The 20,754-nt window shown below is 43.7% G+C and overlaps 1 protein-coding gene across 1 annotated transcript in view; it reads right to left on the bottom strand.

Annotated features, from left to right (window-relative positions):
- Positions 1-20,754, bottom strand: part of PGM5 (phosphoglucomutase 5) — a 680,115-nt gene that overhangs the window by 657,949 nt on the left and 1,412 nt on the right. The window lies entirely within an intron of this gene.

Below are 20,754 nucleotides of genomic sequence, written 5' to 3'. Positions count from 1 at the left end.
CAACGACCCTCAACCAGTAGTGCACCAGGAGGCCTCTTTGCATAGTGGTTGAAAAAGAGGGAGGGCCTCCGACGAATTGTCAGCATCCCACTTTGGGGGACTTACTTGTGGTAACAATAGCGGTTCTTGGCCCCAACTACTCTCAGCATACAAGGGGACTTCATTAAGGGTGGCCGAGCAATACACCACCCACTCCTAGAACTCCTTGGAATTTGGCGGAGTTTTTCAGCAACTCTGCGGAATTCCATGGAGTGAAATTCTGCGAGCTCCACCCAGGCCAGTCTAGGACGTGGACCAGTTCTCCGTGCACTGTTAGTATATGGTGGGGATCTAGAATTCAAAAGGTCAATATTATCCTCGTCATCGGTATCATGCTCTTTTTCCTCAGTTTTTTTCTTTTTGTCCTCAGTTTCTTTAATTATTGAAGGAAGACCCTCACACCCTACATCATATCCTGCCCCCAACATATCTCCTGCTGATCCCATTTGCTGTTCAACCACAGTGTAAATGAACCCTTAACTTGCTTTGTCATTTTTTTTCTTTCCTCCTCGGTGGCCATACAATCCTATTTGTTTAATGCCTCAAACTATGTGGGCCTAGGCAACGACTTTCTTTCATTCATTGTTTCTCTCGGGAAATCTAGCTTTCTAATGTTAAGGGTGTCTTCTAAAGGAAACTATATGTTTTTATCAGAAGCAATATAATAATGTAATTCAGAAATCCATTTACATGTATAAAAACCAATGTAAGTTATCAGTTCCATCAGCACCCATTATTTTAGCTCAAATCAATCTAAAAAACAACACAAAACAACAAGTCAACAATAACCAGTGCCAGAGCGGCTCTGTCAAAGGTCAACCTATCACAGTGTGGCTCTGTCAGTAACCAAACAATAACAGCCCAGATCTGTGGTGATGTTTTACCAATCCTAGAGTAGTTCCCAGGCTGACCAGATAATCACAGCGTAACTTCTCAGTGAACAAGGAAAACAACTGTACAACCTTTCTAAATCGATTTACAGAGAAAACATTTTTTGTCCGCTGAACCTAAAAAGAAGACCAGCAAATTAAGGTAGAGCAAATCTCACAATCATAGGAGGCAAGAACAAAGAACTCCATCCTTCCTGGTACAGTTTTAAAACACAATTCACACCAGAGAGATTTGCATCCAACGGTAATCCACCCTGGTTTATGCTCTCACTCCTGTACACAAAGGAGCACGGTAGACCAACCCAAGTTATACACACAACCCTGAGATGGAGAACTTGTTGATTCAGAAAAGTCTACAAGTATGCATGTGGCTCCTCGTACTACACACTACCTTATGCAGACAAGTAAAACATAATATCTTGAGTTCTTGGATTTCAACAAATCTGATAACCCAACAACCGATAATAAAACAAATTCTTTATATAAGAAATTCACAAATAATCATACTGCAACATCAAAACAGTGATCAAACTACCAACCGGCCCCAGTATCAGCATCGCACACACAAACACTTTGCATGCAACATAAAAAATTAATCTCACAAACTCGTACTTCAGTAACACATCACAAACAGGGCACAAGGCTCACAACTCACAGACACATATGGGCCTATTTCTACTTACACTCCAAATCATCCAGTAACAGCACTGCAAATCAGACTTGTCAACAAAATTTCAGTACAGGGCATTCCGTGGATTATCGACTGTCTTTCGGGATGGGGTAAAGGACCAAAAGAAAACCTAAAAGGGGTCTCGTGGCATAAGGAGGTGCTCTCTAATGTGCAACCATCCTCTGCTACCAGGACATGTGGGAGCAAAACTGTACTCCAAAATTTGGGCACCCCAAAGTTTAGACACCACAAATTTTTACCTCATTTAGTTCTTGCACAGATTAAATTGCACGTTAAGGCACCCCCCCCCCCCCAGTCAAACAGTAGAGAAAAGACAGTTCAAATAAGTAATGGGGTGCACTCAATAACTGAGTACTACCTTCATTAAAAAGTTAAAGGGTTTCATTACAAAATTGTCAAATAAGCAGTACAGAGATTGCCATAAAGGCTTTCAGGTGTACCATTGAACAGAGTATGCAAAATCAGAAAGCTTCTAAGTCCCAAAATGAGGAGCAAAATAAAAAGAAAGTCGTACAGCATCCCAAGTAGAACAGAAACGTCTTCTGGCTCCCCCCAAAATCAAGAGGTTCTTATACACAATTCTTTCATAACAAATCGACAAACTGTAAAATCATCATGGTTTGATTAAAAGTATCACTTCTTTGGCAAATTAGAGCACAAGAAAATTACAAGTAATTACTGTAACACATAAGTACATAAGCATTCTAAAAAATTTATTGAGCACCCTTCATGCTAATATCATCTTGAGATATTCTAACTAAAAAGAACCATTTCCACAATGAAACTTTCAGCAAATGAATTGACTAGTATCCACACTGAAAGGCATGAAAAGGACCCTGATAATGTTTCAAGTCATAGGGAACAGGCAAAGTTCATCGAAAGCTATGTATTCATAACAGTGGAAATAAACTACTATACGTCACCTTAAAGTGCACTGTGGAGCCTTTGGAGAGAAGATGAATGCAAGAGATAAAGCAGGAGTGAGTGACTGAGACGGCATCCATCTTGTCTAAGATGTGGTACTAATAAAACACATTCATAAACACACTTCAACTTATTTTATAAAAATTGATTCAACTTTAATCATACTAATTGAGCCTACATATGCAGAATTAACTGTAAAACGGCATATTAACTGCCATTATAAGTGCACAAAATATAAACCCCCCAAAAAAATCTAACATAATCATTCAACTCTTTCACTCTTGTGGCTATGAAAGTGGCAACAGAGTAATCATGCATGCTTGCATGCTTCACCACAAATGCACATGCTTGTCTCAAGACGTAGAGCTATTCTGATTTTAGTTTAGTTTACCGTTCCAAGATTGCGGAAACCTATTTTGTAGCAGTGAATTGAACAATATTTCAAAAGTGCTCATAAGCACATTTTTCGAGCAGTCGGGCAAATTGCACATGCCAAGCTGCCCCCAGAAGAAAAAAAAACATGAAAAAAAGCAAAAGGAACGGATGGGTGGAGTAACATTTGGGTGTTCGAAAGGAAGTAATTAGCGGGAGTAGTGGGGTTGTTTGCATGAAATAATAAATAAAAATTGCAAGCAGGAATGAGGAGTGCCTGATGATAAGTAATGAAAGAGCTTCTGGGGAAGGGGCAACATGGAGAGCAGGGAGGTAAGCTAGGGCAAAGTTGATCACAGAAGCAAGATAAAAAAAACACACATGGTTCTATTGAGTGCTAAAACAGAAAGAAATGGAGCAAGAAAACGCACACACTTCCACAGAGTGCTAAAAACAAAAGAAAAAGTAGCTCCCTGATGTGAGTCCGGGAAATATACAAGTCATCCAATCAGAAGGATGGTAAAGTAGCTATGCTCTGAGGAGGGACTAGCACAAAAAGAGGACGGAAAGCCGAGGAAGGAAAGCCTTAGAATAAGATGCATTCAAATGAGATTGACAAGAGAGCCAACCAATGGTAATCAACGGGCTGACCCAAAGCCTATTACTTACAAATTGAGCAACCCTGTTAAATTAAGTGTAGCCTGCAGTGCTTAATTTGTCAAAAACGTAGTGCCGGGGCTCTCGACAGAAGGACACTAAACCTTGCACCATCCGTTGCCCCTAGCAGCACTGCAAATGGTAGCACCAACACACTATTAATCATCACACTCTTAAAAGTGTGACAATTCATACTATTACAGGCCCCCAAAACTATAAGAATGGCTTTGGAGGCAAATACTAATTATTGGAAATTGAAATTGAAATAATAAGCAGAAGTTGTTGTGCTCGTACCTAAATTGGCAGACACCGCTACCATGTGGCAGACAGTTATAAGCCCCGGTGCTGGCAATTAAGTGCCAGTCCTGAGCACCGGAAAGCACCTGCACAAATTAAGCACTGGTAGCCTGTGAACGGCACACTGTGGCACCTTACAGCCATGAGCCCTGGTGCCGGGCCAAGTGGGCCGAGCTCCATTGGTTTTGGCAACTAGGGTTGTGAGAAATGCTGCCCTGAAAATTATTTCCCCATCCATACTTGCTTCAGCATGGGGGTCATACTAGAGTTCCTCTGAGACATACCACACCAGAAGTCCAGGAAGCCTTGCCCTTATAAATATTTTTTTTTTCAAAATTGATTTTAAGTAACTTGTTTGTAAAAATGTCTTTCTGTATTGCTTTTGAGTCTCAAATCAAAATAATTTAAGAATGATGGAAATCTGATTGTATAATTTCAAAAGCATATATTTACATGTCTAGTAAAGAAACCAAACTATTTCATAAATGACATAAGAAAGATGACAGTTAAAAAGATATAGGATAATTTACTACAGATGAGTCACTGGAAACTGCAGTCAAAGTCAGTTTTAGATCCTGAAGAAAGTGGGCACTACAATACAAAGTTGCAGTTCCGTAAGAGAAGGTGTGTGACCTACGCTACGGCTACTTCACATGAATGGGAGGCCGGAAATATTGACTTCTGCCATGTAGGCAGTATTGGCCCCGAATGGACAGCTGAGACTGGATGTAGACAAATCCAGTGCATGGATGTGCACCCTGGGTTGTTGATGAAAGCAGATGATGAGTGAGTGCAGTACTCCACATAATGTCCTATCACCCCAGATTAGTTCCACACCAGCCCCTTCTGAAGTGTGCCTCTTCAGTGGCAGTGATTGCGTAATGGGTACTAGGGAATGATTCAGTAGGTAGCGGTGTTGGAAGAGCTTCATGCTCATGATTTGCCCCTCATTAAACTGTGATGTTGCTTCTTCCTTCATCAGAGACCTTCTTTCCACTGATAAGAGCTCTCGTCCAATGACCTATTTTTCCCTTGGTAAACATCTACCTACCCTTTATGTTCACTCATGATTTTATACTTTATACTTTTCAGCAGTCCCTCATTTTGGGAGATTGGATTCTCATTTGACTTCAACTTTCAACTAAAATGTTCAGTTTCATCTTCTGTAATGAATCACAGTGTCTTTCTGTGACATGTTTATAGTTATTGCATGTGAGCCCAAAACCTCTAGCCTTCGAGCTCACTGTATTTATCTTGATTCATCAGAGAACTTTATTTCGGTACAAAAGAAACATAAAAGCACATTGTTACAATAAAATACAATATTTCTCTATGATACATTTATAACTTTAAAAAAATATATACGAATCTTAGAAATAAATAGGTTCAAAGGAAGCACATTCATACGATCAATAAATAGGATATTTTAAAACCTATATTTGATGGGAAACAATCACGATAATTTTATTAAAATTAAAACCAGCCTAAAAAATCATTAACATTTGTCGTTAAAAGATGTTTGTATCCATTGATGAGAGGCCAAAATTCTATATTTTACCTTTAAATCTTCAAGTGATTGTCAATTGAATGACTGCTATCATTTATAGGAATTAAAATTTTAGGCCTTTCTTTATCCGTGAATAGTTCACAGCACTTAAAAAATGGCTAACTCCAAATACAATCAATTGTGAACTATCTGTTTAGGTCTCGCCTAGGCAGTGCACATGCGCTGCCCTAGGAGGATCTTTAGCCATCACTCTTCACTTTTCAAGCATTGCACTCGTGTTTGTGGCGGCATCCACCTTGCGGGAGCGAGCAGCGGCATGCCACAAGCATGAGTGCAGTGCTTGAAAAGTGAAGACTGCTCTCCAAAGTGCGTGTGCACCACTCGCGGGCTCACCTCCTGCTCCCCCGACGCTGCAGCGGCTTGGAGCTGCCTTCCGCCCGGACTTGGCATGTTGACACCTCATCTCCCATGGTACGCTTTTATTTTAATTAATTTCTGTGCACTCGCTGCTCTTTCTGCCCATACTGCAACATGACAGTATCGTTGCCTGCATAGCTGACGCCAGCTTTCTCTGCCCGCGCTGCAGTGCTATACAAATGCAGCCACCATAGCTGCACTCCCCTCCCCTTGAAATACTGTGAACAAACTTGCTCTCTCCGGCACTGTTGAACAGTCAGTTATATCTCCCTGGATTATTGTGTGCCTTGGCTGTAGTGCCCCATGACCTCACTCTGAGGGCTGCTCCCAAACAACTGCACCTACTTTGTTGAAAACGTGCTCCCCCTTCCCCACTGCTGTCGTAACTCCTGCTTGGGCTGGCCGTCCCCCTGAGCGCTCGGATCTCTGAGCGATATTTCATCTTGAGGAGCCCTTGGGACGACATGTTATGACTTTTGGTAACCACTTGTGATGAAGTAGATTGATAGTTCTCATTACCTGGCCTACCCTCGCACATCCCCAGTCCCCCTCCATCTTGGCCCGGTTCTCGCCCACGTTAACCGTTTCCTCTCATAAAATGGATGACATCTTCACTAGGCTTTCATTTTGGGTGCCTGACTGCAAAAAGTGAAAAAGGATTCGGACTTACTCGCCTGCTCGCATTGGAAGAAACCCCACCTTCCCCTCAACAATGATGATGGTCAGAAACTAGAAAGCAACATTGGAGCCCATCCTTCCCAAAGCCAGAAACTGAAAGCAGACTCTCCTCTGTCTCAAAGCCACAAAGGAGGCAGCCTTCTAGAAGTGAGCCCTGGCTTCCCATCTTTACCCGCATTTCGACCCAGCGCGTTATTCACCTCCCCACTAACCCTTTGCCTCCCACAGGCAATGCTTCTTCATCGAGGTCTTACTCAGGATATCACCCCCTTGCAGGGCTCTTACTGCAATGGCTGCACCCTCTGCGTATAATCCACCAGTCTCTTTATTCCTATAAGGAAGGGCTAGATGACAAAGGGCCCATAAATTGCAGCTGCTTACAGGGGCATTAGTGATAATAATGGTACCCCTCTGATCGTAAATATTAATATCTACCTGTTTAGGATCAATGTCTTTGAATGAGAGCCTTTCTATGCTGCATGGAGCCCTCTCAGCTCACTCTACTGCCCTCCCTAATGGCACCCTTCCTGGAAACCACCTTTAACTACACTAATTTACTCGACCCTAAGTCAACTCACATCCTTGGCTTTGTCAAGGGGTCACCACATTAAAATGCCATGTCATAATCACATACCAAGATTCACCCTTGAAACCAATGGATTCAGTAATCACATTTAAATATATTCCCTATCAATAAGTATTATTACATTGTTCATCCACACAGTTGTCAATGAAGCATTTGTATTCAAAAACGCATTATACATATATTAGTCTTTTTTACCACTTCAGGCCACATAATACATGTATAGGACCAACCGCCTGGGATACTTGAACTCCCAAGTTCAACAATATCAAGTTCAAGTTCCAGGAATGCTTGAAAATAGCTAAACAGTCTCACCAGGTCTTGTATCCTATCATGCAATCTATGACCTAAGAGATATACGTTTAATTTTCTAAATCAGTACTTGGGTGCTGCTGCACATCCTGAATCCCCCGCAACACTTAAACAAGCATTGGCATAGCCAATAGGTCTCGCCTTTGGGACTTAAAAAGTATTTAATTATGCAGCACAATATCCTTGGTGCAACATTAACTGTTGCATAGCTAAACACTTATAAGGTCCCAAAGGTGAGACCTATTGGCTATGCCAATGCTTGTTTTAATATTCTTAAGGCCCAGTGAAACTCCCTCCTCCCTGAACACAAACAAAGTGGTTTTATCCATTTTCTTCTGGAATTAAAATATTCGGGACAAAAAAAAAAAATGTGTGAAATATCTTCCTCAGCGTCTTACGAGCATAAAGTGCATTTAGATTCTTTCCTGGTTACTAGACCGGTTAACCACTTGGCTGTGATTCTCGCAACCCCATAGTTCGGCCCATAAAGAGATGCTGTTTGAGCGCTGCATCTATATACCTATAATGCCAGGGAAATTGCCTTGGTATTAGTGGCTTGTTGCTTTTTAGGTCTCGCCTAGGCAGCGCGAATGCGCAGCACGAATGCGCAGCATGAATGCGCAGCATAGGAAAAAGACCTATAGAAATCGCTTCGGCTTTTCAGCCAAAAACGTGCACACATTGCATTGCTTTCAATGGCAATGTGTGCACGTGTGGCGATTCCCTTGCGGGAGCGAGCTATGGCAACATATGTTTGCTCGCTCCCGCAACTGAATCGCTGTGTGTTTTCTCGCACTCCCCCACCCCTCCCACTTGTTAGCTCAGTAGCCCAGTACTGTTTCACTTTCGAGGCTGTGGGGCAGCGTTTGTGTTTCAGCGCTTGTTAAGGTTTCTTAACAGGCCAAGCTATCATATTTTAAATCTCTCGACACCAGTAAAATGAATTATAAGCAAAAACAAGCATTTGCAATGCAATAGGTCTCGCATTTATACGAGCTTGAGCTATTGGCATTGTAAATGACAATGCTTTTTATTTAAGTTTGTTTTTTTAAAAACATAAATAAAAGGCACTGTCATTTACAATGCTAATAGCTCAAACTCGTATAAATGCGAGACCTATTGCATTGCAAATGCTTGTTTATGTCTGCCTACCTCAATTTTCTCCCTTTCTCTCCATGTCAATATAACGGCCTCTCCCCGTTTCTGCCACTGTTAGTCTGGCCATTAACCAGCTACCAATACCACTGCAGCACCTGGACCAGGTCAGGGAAATGAGTGGTTATCAAACTCCTACGGTACTACTATCTAAAGTACCTGGAAAGCAAATGCCACACTTCAGGAGAGGACTCTTATTGCTTTACCACTAGGAAATTATTATATTCTACGTGTTCACATAGAGCAGACACCCGATGTTTTCACTGGGGGTGGGGCTGCAGGGGATGAGCTTGCTCCGATGAGAGGGCTGGTCTGGGCAGGAACCTGGCCCCCGATGCTGTCCCTACTCGGAGTGCTACAGGTTCACATGAAAGGGGCTTACATGACAATTTAAACAATCGTTGGCCTCCCTTGAGATGCACACCGAGTGTGATAAAACTTTCATTAACATGAAAGAGTGCCGCACGAGACCACACATGGACGAAAGGGCGGGGCTAACCTGGTGGGTGTGCGGTCAGTGGTGGGCCAGGAAGGATAAAATGCGGAGGCGACCTAATGTGAAAGACAGTGGGGATACAGTCAAAACAGGCCAGACCAAACTACTGCGGTTGTAAAAATAAAAAAAAAAGTAACTTGTTTGGGGATCAGAGATCAAGGGGCGTCGATAGCTGCCCTTCAAGAGAAGCTCATTCTGTGTGGAGGGCTGGAGGTCCCCCGCAGCGACTGCCAGCAGCGAGAAGGGGGCGGGAAGGGGTAGAATCGGCTGCGTGAAGGAGGGGGTGGCGGCGGAATTCGGAGGAGGGGAGTGAGTGGGTGGGTGGGTGTGAAGAGAAAAGGAGCGAAGGGGAGTGGAGGGGTGGGGGTGCTGCAGAGGAGGAGGCCGGGGTGTGAGTGACAGTGGGAGCAGGCTGGGCTCCCCTGGGGCCGCTGCTCGGGCCTTGTTCGGTGCCGGGGGAAGGCTGCCGGCGACTGAAAGGCCTGTCACTAACTCACTGGGAATTCCTGATCCGGCAGGCCATGAAATGTCTCCGCATAATTATTCCCGTCCGAGCCTATTAGAAGTCATCAGCAAAGAAAGAAATGTAATTAGCGAACAAGGAGCGCAACTCAGAAGTGGCTGAGGGAAGAAACATAGAAGGTGGAGGCTGGGACGGGTCGCCTTTCAGATTAAAGAGGGGGTCGTTAGCATGATTAATATCCGCGTTCGGGGATCACTCTGTGGCGCGGGGCTTCAGGGTGCAGCCACAGACTGGCAGGGTGGGGAGATAAGGGCCTGCTCGGTGAACGTTGAAATGTGGAGTTGCGAGACTCGCACATCATGGGCTCGGAGACATTAACATTGGAAAGGAAATCCATCATCAGAGAATGTTGAAAGCATGGGCTCGGGGACATTAACCATGGAAAATAAGTCCATCACCAGGCAACGTTGTAATGTTGAGCTGTGTGGGAGTTAGCGAGTGTAAGAGAGGGAGGGGTTGGAGTTAAGTTTGGGAATGAAGAGGTCCGTAACTGCGGCAAGCCATGCTTTAACATATTTTGCTAACAGCTATTTGAAGTAGTGCTCTAAAAATCGGCATGACTTCAATTAGGCTCCGGGAAGCGGGGTCCTGTTTACATTCTTTGGAACACTACAGAGTGTGATAAAAGAGAGGATAAGGGAGGGGGTAGGGGAGAGAGGCAATGCAGGCTGGCAAATGGTGAGCACTTTTCGCGGGCGGCCGTGCAGCCGCGAAAGTGAAAGAAAACGAATGCTTTCAGTCTGCCAAATGGTGCGCGCGCCAGGAGCACATGCACTGTAGTTGGCGGCCTGAAATGCACTCGTTTCCACTTCCAAAAGTGCCTACTATAAGTCTCGCCAGAACAGCGCTAAAGCGCTGTCTCAGGCGAGACCTAAAAAGGCGGTATATACACAAAATCCAAGTCTCGTTTGTTGTAGTGTTAACCCCTTAGATAACATGTATTGGGGTTTCATTGGTATTCTCTAATCACTATTATACAAACAGCAAAATAGTACAAACTCGTTTTACATGTGTTTTTTTACAGCAGAGCATTCTTAGCATTCCTGTGATATGCGTACCGCAAACAAAAACAACCTATGAAAAGTCTTCTTATGCAGCGGCTGCCCCACCGAAGCATATAGCAATTAATCTAATTTTTTTGCTGAAATCCCTTGCAGCATTTCTAGAAAATCGCTCCTAACAAAGCCAGCTCGTGCTGTTCGTGAGACTTTTGGGCGGCTTGATTACAGGCTGGCTTCTTCTGCCATTTTAACATGAACAACGTCCTATAACATCGCAGTTGGAAAAGCCCGAATCTTGTCGACAGGTCGGCGTGAAAAGAAAAGGAGGTATTGCCGTTAAAAGGCAAGCCGGTCACTTTTGTTTTCTCCTCCTTTCAGCCCTTTGTGCGGCCACAACAGACTATTTACTTGCCTCACAAGGAGCTCTCAACCAGGCTTGTGAGCCGTGCCTCTCGTTACTTCCGGTGATGCAGCATAAACTAAAACTTAGATACCAACGAAAATAAGCACATACAATAGAAATCTTTCAAGCGAATGTCTGACCAGAACTCGTCGCAGGCTTTGCAAACTGCAAGAATAAATCGTAATCCGTGGGCCCCCATACTACAGAAACTTTGCACTAGTGCAAAACATGGCAAATCACAGTTGTGCTTGTGTAATAGGGAATGTGTCAAATGTATTTATTGCTAGCATATTTTTGCACCGGGGGAAAACCTTGAGGAATTGAAATTGGAACAAGTGCTAAAACATATAACATATTTAGCTTACAAATCATTATATATGCTGAACAGATGTTTTCAAATGGGCACTCTAGTCCATGAATTTTTTTTATTTTTAAATAGCTCTAACTCTTGTTAAAGTGAGACCTGTTGGCTTTGCCAATGCTTGTTGACAATTGGCAAGGCATTTTGGAGCAGGACTGTCTTGGCCTTATTTATGTGGGGTTTCCAGGATAATTTTGCATCTATTGTCATGCCCAAATAATTAAAATTGGTTATATGCTCAAGTGGTGTGTGCTGTAGTACTATTTGATTTTTAAAACGTGTGTGTGGTCTAATAGCCATCTATTTAATCTTGCTTGGATTTATTGCAATAACAACTAAAACTGTCTAGCAATATTTGTAATCCTCTAGGGGTCTGGGACAGCAGGATCGTGTTGTCTGCAAACATCAGTCCCCTTAATGATCCCCACCTAACCTAGGTGAATCATAGATACAATTTTGTAAATGTTGAATTAAATCATTCAAGTACAATAAGAAGAGGGTGGGGGCTAAGACAAAACCCTGTCTTTCTCTCCTCCTAACTGTGATAGCCTCTGTCAGTTCACCCCCCAGTCCCCATCGCACTTTAGCAAAATTATCCTGATGGAGCCTGACTATCTGTTTCAGGATCTCCTATGGTACTCCCTGCTGTTGTAAGGATTCCCAGAGGAGATCTCTTGGTAGCAAGTCAAAATGCGAACTACAGATCGATAAATGCGACGTACAAGTGTCCAGCACTTAGGGGCATATTATCAAGGACGGCGTTAAAAGTTTCGCCGCTTTAGCGGCAGGAAACTGCTGCTAAAGCGGCGATAATGGGCTTGATAATATGCCGCAGAGAATTCCAATAGAAGCCCATGTTCAAACCAGATCATTTTAACGCTGTCCTTGATAATATGCCCCCAAGTTTTTAGAGTATTTCCAGGCTATACATGACAATCTAAAAACGTAGTCGACTGTGCTCGTCTTCGCCCAGAAGCCCGCCTGATATGGTGAAAGGATATATTTCTCCACTATCCAATCATTTCGTTTCTTCAGTGGCTGTTTCGCGTAAACCTTTTGGAGGGTATCTATTAAGCTTATAGCTTATAGCCTATTATTGCTTCTTGTGGATAGGGACGATTTCTGCACCCTTTCAAGATTCAGGAATAGGGGCCCCTGAAGCTACTGAGTTGCTTAAAAGATTAACATTTGGCACCCATATTTCCAAGTCATGTTGGAGGAGATACCCCGGTGTTTTGTCTGGTCCTGGTGCCTTTTCTGATTTAATAGAGTCTATTACTAATATACTCTCTTAAATACTAGATTAAAGGCTAGCCTCTGGTCGATCATGAGGAGAGATTACATAAAATGAAATGGCATTTACACATGATTCTTCTGTCTTTGCATAAAAAGCAGAGAAGTGATTTTTCCAGGAGTTGGGGTCCAAATAGTGGCCTGTGTCGGTCCTACCCTTTTTATGGCCATGTGCTATTATTCTCCAAAAGGAAGAGTAATCTTTTGTTCTGGCTGCAATAATAATGTCGTCCCAGATGGTATCGTCCCAGCTCTTTTATCTTGATTCAACTTTTTCCTATTCTCAATCTTAAACCTTTAGCACCTTTTGCTGCCCCTTTCAACAACGTGGAAGCCTCTTACCGTGTAACAATATCCTTCTATTCACACATCCATTTTTCTAGTTCATGTGCCTTCTTCTATTTTCTCATATATACTTTTCCACTGCCACTTGTCCTCTATACATCCCTAACTGTAATAAATATCATTAAAGCTGGTCAGAAACATAAAGTAATTGGGAGTATGACGCTAATAATCTAAGTTTATGGTTAAAGAGAAATTCATAATTTCTCACAGACTTGCACTATTTCACCTTCTCCCTTTTTATCTATCTCTATTTTTCTATCTCTCCTGCTGTCTCCCTCTCTATCTTTTCCTATTTCTCTGTCTCCCCTGCATCGACATTTACTCTTTTTCCCTTCCACTTGTTTCCTTGCTTCAGTCACTCTCTCTTTCCACCTCTCACTTTAGATACTCACTTTCTATTGTGAGTTAACACACTCATAGTAAATCTTGTTGTGGAAAAAAACTCAATGTTTTCTTCAAAAACAAGTTTTCATGCATGGTACCCACATGTCAGGTTGTGATTTCTCTATTACAAATGCATTAAAGTGACAGATTCTGCCCCAACTACTAAGGTATTGCCATCACATGCTCTGGATGCCCATCATATTGCCAAAGATTCCTACATTATCCCAAGAGTGCCCACCTTTATGTCTAGCCCACAATTTTCTCAGTTATGGATATTAATAATAGAAGGATGGTCATGATTATTTTTGTGCATGGCTACCATTAGGCCAATCATTCTCAAAGTATGGCATGGATAGCTGCTAATATGGTCCAGGGATGCCTAATACATGACAAGAATTACCCTTATTATGCCAGTGCCAACATTATTTCAGGAATAGTTATAATTGTGCCCGATATTAAACCTTTATAGTGGAGGCACTGGGTACATTTGGTGTTCCCTGACACAAGGAACTGTTTCCAGGGCGAGAGTCTTCACAGGAGAGACATGATGCCAGCCTAAAAGACAACACATACATGATACTGCACATATATGTACACAAAAACATTTAAACTAATGCAAGTAAATACAGGCACACTCCCCTCCCACCATCTGAAACAAACAAGATTGTTAACTGTTTCCAGTATCAATCCAGCCTCTGCTCTCTTTTCATACAGGACTGCTAATGCACAGTTCTCACACACTTCAACTATGTCTCCAGCAGTCACACATTTTAGTGACTCCACTCTGGCTGTTATTGTCACTTATTTTATGACCCACTTTCAGTGGCATACAGGGGGACGGCAATTGCCATCCCCCCGCTCGTCCATGCGGCCGCTGGACAGCAAACGCAGGGACCACCACGGGCGGCCAATGATCTAGCTACGCCACTGCCCACTTTTCACATGTATGGTGGGACTGCTAGAGTGTGGCTTCCAAAGTAACCATTCTCCATGTGGCTTTGCTAAATTAAGAGTGAAGACTGATAGTCATGTTGCAAGAACTGCAGGCTCTCACACTGAATGTTTGTGTATAAGTTTGTGGCCTATCTATCAGTTTGTCCTGCGGCCACTCCAAAGGATACAGAGATGTGCCACTTTGCCTTCTTTAATAGGGATAGACCCTCTTAATTACGTACTGTTCTGGGCTGCACTTCAGGGAGCGACTTCCAGAATACCGTAAAGCTACCAGTACCTCCCAAGACCCCTGCTACACAGTGTTGAGGAAAAAGCTAAATTATTTTTATTATATCATGGGGCATCAACAAACAAAGAAAAAAAAACAAGGTGCAATGATGCAAATTATGCAACCACTGCTTGTGGTTGAGTCATTCCGCTAGTGTGCACATGCATGAAAAAGCACATGGATGTGCATGGGTCACATTGTAAACGCAAGGAAGCAGAATGACATGAGCATCATTTGCTTTGATTTTTTTAATTTATCGATTCAAGACGCTAGACACCACTTGGATCACTACATTAAAATGAATACTTTTTGTGCAAAAACACAAATTAAATACAAAAAAGGCTGTGGTTTGAAGGTGCAATGGAATAACTAGTGAAAGGTGAAGGTGTGGGAGGAGGGAAAAAGCGGTGCACGGGGGAGAGAGCAACAAGTGGGCGGGGGAGAAGCGCAGAGAGAGTAAGGACAACATGGGGGTGGGGGAGAAGCAACCGAAGATGAGAGCAACTTGAGATGGAGGGAAAAGAGCATAAAGGATAGAGCAACACAGAGCATGGGAGAGAGGAGAAGAACATGAATGAGAGTGGGCAACACAGAACGTGGAGGATCTGGGTGTTTGGAAGACAGTGGAGCACAGTAGGGAGACATTTGGAAAATACATGTATTCTTATGGAGTGCTTAACCAAAAAGAAAAAAAAGTTCCCTAAAAGTTAGCAATGGAATGAAAGAAGTCAGACAATGCGAGGGGGTGGTAATGAGGGTATGCTCCAGGGGTGGGACAAACAAAAGATGGCCAATATGGGACACGGAATGCCACTGAATAAGAAGCCTGGCTTATGAAATCTAATAAGGGTGAAAACAGTCATTGATTGTAATGTGTCCCGGTTCAGGAAAGAGCTGACCTGGCAGTTCAGGCTGGGCTGTTCCCATTGGTGCAGGGTCCAAAATGATTTGCATGTGGCTGGGTCCAAACTGATGTGGCATGGTGTGCAAAATCACAATGGACTGGGATGCAATACTGGGAAATTGCCAGTGTGTGACATTAATTGAAGCATTCCATCCATCACTTTGATTTGTATGCCTTAAGTGTAACAGGTATGTCCATATATGTGTCTCATGTTCACTGTGCCACTGGAACCAAGCTATACCCGAGTAATGTGCCCTAATAAGGGCAAACCCAGTCCTGGATGGCTGGTGTTCCGGTTAAGGAAGGACATGGCCTGGCAGTTCTGGCAGGATTGTTCCTACTGGAGCAGGGTCAAGACTGATTTGCATAAGGCTGGGTCCAAACTGAGGTGGCACAGTGGGTGAAAAACACTGCTTTGGGATGCAGCTTTACGGGGCTGTCAATGTCTGAGAATATTTCAAGCATTCCATCCATCACCTTGTTTTTGATGCCATCAAATATGAAGCTGGCAAATGAGAGCAACAATAAAGCCAAGCAGTGGTAAGCCCACTGTAAGCCCACAATAGTTATTCCCCATCCAAACAGCTTTACTGTCTGGTAAGTAATACCTAAAAAGTGGCAATCTGCAGTGGAATACATCATGCAAAATCACTTTCTAAAGTAGTTAACATAAACAATATATTTAAACAAACATTGGCATAGCCAATAGGTCTCGCCTTTGGGGCCTCATAAGTGTTTAGGCAGAGCTATTGACTTTGCCAATGTGTTCAAATTGTGCTGTAGAGAAGTGTGACTGCTGTGCAGCATGCTGAAAAGTTGTAATAAAAAAGTGCCAGAAGCATTTTTGTTACCTTATATATGACCAAGAAGGCATTATGTCCAACAGAACGACCATATTAAAAAAGGTATGTACAATAAAACATTTCCTCATTTTTCTTTTGTTCTTGCAATGCTTGTTAAAGTTTTTTTTGAGGGGGCATAAATAATTGGAGGTTGAAGGTTGTGAACTAGTACCTGTATTATAACCCTAGCAGAGGCCAGACGCAAGGGGAGAATCAACAGATGGCAGATTCCGAGAGCAGGCTGAGGTGGTGTTGAGTGATGTTGAGGTGGTAGTGGCGGTGGTGACTGGTGCTGAGACGATGCTGAGGTGATGCTGAATGATACTTAGGTCTTGCTGAGTGATGATGATGTGGTGGTGTACTATTGCAAAGGTGATGCTGAGTGATACTGATGTTGTGTTGAGTGATGTTGTGGTGGTGCAAAGTGATGCTGTAGTGGCGCTGAGTGATATTGTTGTCGCCCTGAGTGATGCTGTGGTAGTACTGAGTGATGCTGTGGTGGTGCTGAGTGATGCTGTGTTGGTGTTGAGTGATGCTGTGTTGGCCGCGAGTGATACTGTGTTGGCCATGAGTGATGCTGTGGTGTTGCTGAGTGATGCTGTGGTGTTGCTGAGTGATGCTGTGGTGGCGCTGAGTCAGTGAGAGAGAGTCAGTGAGAGAGAGTCAGTCAGTGAGAGAGAGTCAGTCAGTGAGAGAGAGAGAGATCCAGTCAGAGACAGAGAGTGAGTAAGTCAGTGAGAGTGAGTCAGTCAGTGAGAGAGAGAGCGGGAGAGGGAGTCTGTGAGAGGGAGTCTGTGAGTGGGAGTGAGAGAGTGTATGTGAGAGTCTGTGAGAGAGTGTCTGTGAGAGTCTGTGAGAGAGTGTCTGTGAGAGAGTGTATGTGAGAGTCTGTGAGTGTCTGTGAGAGAGTGTCTGTGAGAGTCTGTTAGAGAGTGTCTGTGAGAGAGTGTGTGTGAGTCTGTGAGAGAGTGTGTGTGAGAGTCTGTGAGAGAGTGTCTGTGAGAGTCTGTGAGAGTCTGTCTGGGAGAGTGTCTGTGAGAGAGTGTCTGTGAGAGAGTGTATGTGAGAGTCTGTGAGTGTCTGTGAGAGAGTGTCTGTGAGTGTCTGTGAGAGAGTGTCAGAGTGTCTGTGAGAGAGGCTCTGTGAGAGTGTGTCTGTGAGAGACTCTGTGAGTATGTCTGTGAGAGAGTGTCTGTGAGAGTCTGTGAGAGTCTGTGAGAGAGTGTCTGTGAGAGATTGTCTGTGATAGAGTGTCTTTGAGAGTCTGTGGGAGAGTGTCTGTGAGTCTGTAAGAGAGTGTCTGTGAGAGAGTGTGAGTTGAGAGAGTGTCTGTGAGAGGGTGTCTGTGAGAGACTGTGAGAGAGTGTCTGTGAGAGTCTGAGAGTGTCTGTGAGAGAGTTTCTGTGAGAGTCTGTGAGAGAGTGTCTGTGAGAGTGTCTGTGAGAGTCTGTGAGAGAGTGTCTGTGAGAGTCTGTGAGAGTGTCTGTGAGAGTCTGTGAGAGAGTGTATGTGAGAGTGTCTGTGAGAGTCTGTGAGAGAGTGTCTGTGAGAGAGTGTCTGTGAGAGAGTCTGTGAGAGAGTCTGTGAGACAGTGTCTGTGAGAGTCTGTGAGAGAGTGTCTGTGAGTGAGTGTCTGTGAGAGAGTGTGAGAGTGTGTCTGAGAGAGAGTGCCAGTGAGAGTGTCTGTGAGAGTGTCTGTGAGAGTCTGTGAGAGAGTGTCTGTGAGAGACTGTCTGTGAGAGAGTGTCTGTGAGAGAGTCTGTGAGAGTGTCTGTGAGAGTCTGTGAGAGAGTGTCTGTGAGAGTCTGTGAGAGAGCATCTGTGAGAGAGTGTCTGTGAGAGAGTGTTTTGAGAGCCTGTGAGAGAGCGTCTGTGAGATTCTGTGAGAGATTGTCTGTGAGAGTCTGTGAGAGAGTGCCTGTGAGAGTCTGTGAGTGAGTCTGTGAGAGTCTGTGAGAGAGTGTCTGTGAGAAAGTGTCTGTGAGAGAGTGTCTGTGAGAGAGTGTCTGTGAGAGAGTGTATGTGAGAGTCTGTAAGAGTGTCTATGAGAGTCTGTGAGAGAGTGTCTGTGAGAAAGTTTCTGTGCATCTGAGAGAATTTCTGTGAGAGTCTGTGAGAGAGTGTCTGTGAGAGAATGTCTGTGAGAGTCTGTGAGAGAGTGTCTGTGAGAGAGTGTCTGTGAGAGTGTCTGTGATAGAGTGTCTGTAAGAGTCTGTGAGGGCGTGTCTGTGAGAGTCTGTGAGAGAGTGTCTGTGAGGGTCTGTGAGAGAGTGTCTGTGAGTCTGAGAGTGTCAGAGTCTGTGAGAGAGTGTCTGTGAGAGTCTGTGAGAGAGTGTCTGTCAGAGAGTGTCTGTGAGAGAGTGTCTGTGAGAGAGTGTCTGTGAGAGAGTGTCTGTGAGAGACTTTCTGTGAGAGAGTGTCTGTGAGAGAGTCTGTGAGAGTGTCTGTGAGAGTCTGTGAGAGTCTGTGAGAGAGTGTTTGTGAGAGAGTGTCTGTGAGAGAGTGTCTGTGAGAGTCTGTGAGAGAGTGCCTGTGATAGTCTGTGAGAGAGTGTCTGTGAGAGTCTGTGATAGAGTGTCTGTGAGGGTCTGTGAGAGAGTGTCTGTGAGAGAGTGTCTGAGAGTCTGTGAGAGAGTGTCTGAGAGTCCAGTGTTCCATGTAGTTCTTCATTTTTAGCAGTTTAACAGGCCCTTTGTGCTGTGAATCGCTGCCGTTTACACAAAGCTGTCAGTCTATTGTTCCTCCTAACACCCTTCAATTTCACAAATCAGAGGTGTTAATCCCTTAATGTGTTTTCAGGGAGTTAACACTGTATGCAAAATGTTAATCTGTCCCCCTAAACAATGCCTGTTTACACAGGCCCCATCCTTAGTTTGCTTACTGTAAAAATGGCTCCTTCGTTTGTGGATCTAGCATTGTTTACCTCCCAGATCTTGAGGCCGCCCGGGTGTGTTCGCGTTAATTAAAATGTGAAACTTTATCTGGTAATAGGAGCCCCTTTTTACAATCAGCAACAATTCTCTTCATTGCTTATCTTTAAAAACTTTCACACAGAGAAAGCGAAAGTGATGGCAGGGACGCGCTCTGGGTGGGGGAGGGGCAAAGCGAGGCACTTGGGAGAGCAAGGCTTAATGAGCCAAGAAATCCACATGGCGGCTGAGCGCGTGCACGCGCTCGTGAACGAAAGCTTGAGGCCAAGAAACGATTGTGGTAGCACTTTGAAAAGCCACTAACTAAATGTATCACAATGCAGCGCGTGCGCTGGCTCAGCGAGACCTAAAAAGTGATAATTCTGCATCTCAAAATCTGTTCTTGCACTCCTAATAGGGTGGCTGTGTAGTATCCAAACACTATTATAGTTATGCAACACAGCATCATTAGGAAAAGTCCACAAGTGAGATTTTAGAGCAACAAGAGGCTAAACTGTATTTACACATTGACTGACATTGTAGCAGAGAATACTTCAACAGCTCACAAAAACTTGCTAAGAAATATTTAAATGTATGTTGCCTACAAAAACACAAGTCTTACTCTACAATTAGTAGATGCGTTTTATTATATATGGTCATACTGAAATTGTGAGTGTTGCTAGAAATTGTTCTGGACTCGCCCTCAGTGAGCCATGATTCACTAAGATTTTTCTATGCCTGGGTGTGATTTACTCTTGACTTCTGAATAACTCACGAATTTTCAGGACTAAGTCACTCCTGCTCATAGAAGGAAACTATGGGATTTAAATCCTAGGACAAGGTCTAGGAAACCCTCTAAGATCCTCACACAACAAGGCACACCCACCTAGAATTCAATGGGATTAAAGACTCAGCAGACCTGCATCACACGGCCCAAAAGGCATAATTTCAATGGACTTCAAGTGGATCACTACTCCCGAAACCCTGCACTACACCTCTAACGATAGATCGCTTTTATCAACTTCAATGGGTTTGCGATGCCTGAAACTCTGCATTATGCTTCTAAAGATAGATCACCTTCATCAAATTCACTGAGATCGCCTACCTGGGAAGCCTACATCACACACTGAAACAATGCATCACCTGTATTAACTTCAATGAGATCACCCCCACTCCCAAAAATGAAACATCAATATCAGCTTCAGCGGGATCATCTCTATCTCCAGCAAAGATGCATCCTTCTCCTGGCATAAATCACTTAAGTTCACTTCAGTGAGATCCCTTTCCCAGCAAAGTCACACCCCCACCCTAAAACAGATCACCTAAATTCATCACGGTGACATAACTGTAGCAACAAACTTTTAGCACATTCCTAAGAATGGCTCACCTCAATTGGCTTAGATGGGTGCTATCCTCTAGAGAAACCTTTATCCCTCTCCCAAAAATGGATCAAATCCATTGACTTCCGTGGGATTACCCTCCCAACAAATCTGTCTAATTCTCCCCATAGGCATCACTTCTACCGACTTCAGTGGGGTTCCGCTGCAAA

Source organism: Triturus cristatus, chromosome 2_1 (genome assembly GCF_964204655.1).
Source record: "Triturus cristatus chromosome 2_1, aTriCri1.1, whole genome shotgun sequence".
NCBI classification, from domain to species: Eukaryota; Metazoa; Chordata; class Amphibia; order Caudata; family Salamandridae; genus Triturus; species Triturus cristatus.
Note: the sequence above shows the minus strand (reverse complement) of the source record. Positions and strands in the feature narration are given on the sequence as shown.